The 4,665-nt window shown below is 42.6% G+C and overlaps 1 long non-coding RNA gene across 1 annotated transcript; it reads left to right on the top strand.

The window, feature by feature from the left end:
• The first annotated feature begins 758 nt into the window (after window positions 1-758).
• Window positions 759-4,456, top strand: LOC142817462 (uncharacterized). Its single transcript, XR_012895248.1, has 3 exons — window positions 759-922; window positions 1,028-2,367; window positions 2,660-4,456. It is a non-coding gene; the product is annotated as an uncharacterized LOC142817462 (long non-coding RNA).
• The last annotated feature ends 209 nt before the right edge of the window (window positions 4,457-4,665 follow it).

Raw genomic sequence — 4,665 nt, 5'->3', positions numbered from 1 at the left:
GTCGCCAGAACCATTGTTATGCGCCCGGATGCCAGACGGGCTACGTTCACGTGAAAGGTGCTCCAAAACCGTCACTGTTCGTCGTCCCCAGGGATGAGAGACTCAGAAGACTGTAGGAGAATAATTTACACCGTGCGGAAAAGCCACTCGAAGACACAAGTGCGGTTTGTGAACTCCACTTCGAGCCTCGGTACGTAATTCGCGATTATGTACACGCCATCGGCGGTAAAGAAGTGCGGATCCCACGCGGGAGGCCTATGTTGAGAAGTGACACTGTTCCCACTATTTTGCCAAATTTGCCATCGTATCTCACCAAAAAGCAGTGAAAGAAAGGCCACCTCGAAAAAGGAAGTCTGAGAGTCATGCTTCGCCAGTGAAGCGCCGGCTGTGCACGAGTGGCAACTCGACGGTGTTGCACACAAACGCCGTAAATACTCCGGATCCAGACGCTGCAGCATCGAGGCCAGAAGACGAACAGCTGGCCATCGATGTAGAAGTTTCTTCTTCAGAAAATCCGCAGGAAGACCGCAAGTCTATGTCGTTATTTAGCTGTCTTGAGGTACCATCGCCGCACTGGACTGAGCACATCTTTCCAGATCACAAAGGCATTGTGTACTGCACGTCCGTGTTGACACCGAAGAATGAAGTACGATCGGAAAAGTGGTCATGTTTTTTGAGTCACGCATTGCGAGCTACTGTAAAGTGTTCATCAGAGGTACCCTGTTGAAAGAAGGCACCATGGAAACAGGGGCAGCAGCAGAAGAAGTGCTGAAAACAAGTGATCGTATGTGCATTTGCGTTGGAGCAATATCTCACGAAGACTATGAAGAACGATTTTTTACGAAGAAGCTAAAGGACGATGTGGTTACATGCAACGAAATGTACTTCAGCATTAAGTGTCTTGGCCAGGTTGATAAAAAAGGTATTTATAATGTGCATTTTTACTAGTATGACAGCTATAACTCTTGTCGCTACGAAAGATTTCTTGCCAGTTATTGCAACCTAATTCACGGCACCTTTCTTTCAGGTGCACAATGTGTGTCTTGCCGCTATTTGAAACGAGCACTGCAAATCCGACGAGCCCGGTTGAAGCGAACAGCAACAAGGAATTGCCAATATGCAGCGCTGAAGTTGCGTGTTGTGGCCAGAAGAAACACTAGATTGTTTTCTCGCTTGAAAAGTGTGAAAAAGAAGCTGGAACAAAGGCAAATTAGGAATGCTGCTATAAAAACAGAAACTTTAGAAGCACAGATTGCAAGGCTTCCACCAAGACAGCAGGAAGCTGTACGACAGTGTTTTGCAGCTTCGAGAGTAAAACCCAATGGGTTGCGCTATACGAAAATCTGGGTTTTAGATTGTTTAATCATGAAGATGAAGAGCCCTCGACTGTATGAACACCTTCGTCGCAATAACATCCTAGCCCTTCCATGTAAATCAACCCTGAAGCGCTATGTACATGCATACCGCACTGTGTTTGGCTGTAGTGAGAGAGTTCTAAAAAAGGTAAAGGAAAAGACAGCGAAGCTTGATGTTTGGAAGAAACACGGTGGATTGGTCATCGACGAACTGAAACTGTCAGAACATTTTTCAGTGAAGAAGTCGGGTGCAATTGAGGGTTTTGTGGATTTAGGTCCATTTACAACTTCCAAGGACAATGTGTACCATGTGACCACGGTATGGTTATCCTTTTCGTCCCATTTCAAGGCAAATGGAGTCAAGTTATTGGTTACTTTGCTACACATGGAAACATGAAAGGTGACACACTCGCCAAAGTTGTCATTGAAGCAACCATACTAGCTGAAAAGAGTGGGCTCTTTCTGGATTTTATTACTTGCGATGGTGCAAGTTGGAATAGAAATATGTGGAAAGTACTTGGGATCCAAGCGACAGCTGACTCTACTACTTCGAAAATTGAACACCCCAGTGACGCATCACGGCACCTATATTTTATATCTTACTTCCCACATCTCATCAAATGCCTACAGAACTCGCTGCTGAAGTCTGGATTCAACACCCCTGCAGGTCATGCAAGTCTGATGTTTTTTACGCATATCACACATTGGATTTCATATATGCTTACATTATCTCCAAGCTTAACCAGGTGCATTTCAATATGGTCCACTTAATTTCATTGCAGGTTGATATGCAACATGTAAGGGAAGCTCACAAAATAGACTCCTCCAACGTGACCCTTAAAGTGATGCCGGGCATAACACGGTGTCACCAGGATCCTAATGGATTTGAGAAGATGAGGGTCAGCTATGCCATCCAGCTTTTTGGGACAAAAGTCCTCCAAGCTTTCCACCTATACAAAAACAAGTTGGAAGCAACGCTTCGAAGGATGGATGTAACACAAGAGTTCTTCAGGTGAGTCGTCTCTTGTCATATGCTGGTTAAAATTAGGTAGTGAAATGTCTGATATAACCAACTTGTAAATGAAATATATATCTTAATAGAATGAATCATTAGCACCGACATTTGGGCGAGTTGGTTTTGGTTCATAGTTATGAACGGCGCAAAACACACGAGACACAAAACGACGTTCTTGTGTTTTTCGTCATTTTGTGTCTCGTGTGTTTTGCGCCGTTCATAACTATGAAGAATGCATTATGCAATGTAAACTACAAAATTATGAAAACAGCTGTTTTGCATATTTCAGCAAAATCCACCAGCTCATAAGAGTGATGACATCGCGGTTCCCTGCTGAAGCCCTCAGACCGTGTTCATCAGGAACAGCAGTGCTGCAGGATTTTCTGTCCTACCTCGAAGCATGGGAGCAGCATACGAAAGGTGGAGGAGGCTTTCTGAGCAATTCCACTGCTGCTGGCCTACGTGTGACCATTTCGAGTACACTAGAGTTGCTTGACTATCTCACTGAAAATGTTGGCTTTAAATACCTAATGACTGCAAAAACTAGCCAGGATCCTTTGGAAAACCTTTTCGGTATCATCAGGCAATCTTCTGGCAGTAATGATCATCCAACACCAACTCAGTTTTTGATTACAGTAAACTGCATGTCATTCTATGGTTTAGTTTAAGGTGTCAGTCAAGGAAACTGCGAAGAGAGCATGCTAGGTTCCCTTTTGGAAGTTAGTAGCCCACGAGACACATCGCAAAATGCAGCAGGCATGGATTTGGCACCGACCTTTTCTCCGAATGCGCAGGCGTTGGTTATACCTTCCCAGGACCACAGCCAGCATATTGCGAGGAGCGACTCGAGAATTATATTTTACATTGCTGGCTACGTGGCACGAAAGTGCACTTTGAAAAGCAATTGTAAAGATTGTTTGATACTACTTACCGCGCCTGCCCCGGACGAAAGCTTTCAGCTTGCAAAGTTGACACTATTTCGTGACAACGGTGGACTCCTCTACCCAAGTGCTCGCCTATTTCGGTTCATAAAAAAGCTTGAAGACTTGTTCACGGGCTGCTTTTCTTGTGAACAACTCCATGCAGACAGAATTTTAGATGTGCTGACCATTGTGAAAGCAAGGCTTTGGCAAGAGGTTGGGTGCCCAAGCCATGTCTCAATGCTCTCTCAAAAAATAATACAATTCTATGTTGTTACACGACTTCATTTTTACATTAAGGGGCTAAATACAAACAGAGCAGGCAAACGCCAGAAAGCAAAGTACTTAAAGATAAGCCGCTGCTGTTAAATATTTTTTTCTTGCTTTAGAAGATTTTAAAAAATTTAATATTGTTCCTGTGTGGATTTTACAAGTGTAGGTTAAACTTGATGTATGAATCCTTTCTGAATATCCTTTTTCTGTTTCACTGACCCGAATACAAGAGAATGCCAGATTCGAAAAACAAGCTAAATAGTATATTGCCACTCGCCACACATACTATAGCAATAAACCCTTGACTAAGTGGCAACTCTGCTTAATTCAATTGTGAATGGTGACTTTGGTCCTTGGCGTACCATCAACAGTGCGATTAACATGATCTACGAGAACATCTGTAGATCTCTATAAAAATGCATGTTATTTGAATGGAAATGCGTCTATTATTTGTCATTTTCAGTATTTCTTCTGATTCAGTGTCTTTACTTATTGTGTGAACAATATGTGTTGAGTGTTCATGTGTTTTTATGAACTTTTTTATGCCAAGTGTACTATTGAAAATATTTAGCATATCTTTGTGATTATTTGTAGTTGTGAATATTTTTCTAGCATCTATTGAGCTGTTTTAGGAGACATGCTCTTTGTCGCACACGCTGAGAAGTACATAATGGGGCAAGGCCTGCTTCAAGCTATTTCAGCTTTTTCCATCTGCTTTCACTTCGGGGAAAAAAAATGAAAGTGATTGATATGCATGGCTTTTGTGGAGTACGGTCGTTGTGCTGCCCCACCAAATAAACTTTTAATTTATTCCCGTGAACGATTGTTGTCTATATTTTTTCCACACCTTCATTACAAATTCACTTTTATTTCTTGGGCATGATTAGGATAGGTCTTTCCTTCTGTGCACTACCACACATTTTCTTGCACTTTTCAGGAGAATATATCAGCTGACAGCGCGTAAGGTGCTTAAGTTTGTAGTAATATTGTTTTATTTAGTGAGAGTACAACTTCACTAAAGTTACTATTGAGTACAAACGCTAGCATATTGGTGGAGAAATGTGCGCACCTTTCCGATGGAGGCGGAAATGTTGTAGGCCCG

Source organism: Rhipicephalus microplus, chromosome 5 (assembly GCF_043290135.1).
Source record: "Rhipicephalus microplus isolate Deutch F79 chromosome 5, USDA_Rmic, whole genome shotgun sequence".
Taxonomy (NCBI): domain Eukaryota; kingdom Metazoa; phylum Arthropoda; class Arachnida; order Ixodida; family Ixodidae; genus Rhipicephalus; species Rhipicephalus microplus.
Note: the sequence above shows the minus strand (reverse complement) of the source record. Positions and strands in the feature narration are given on the sequence as shown.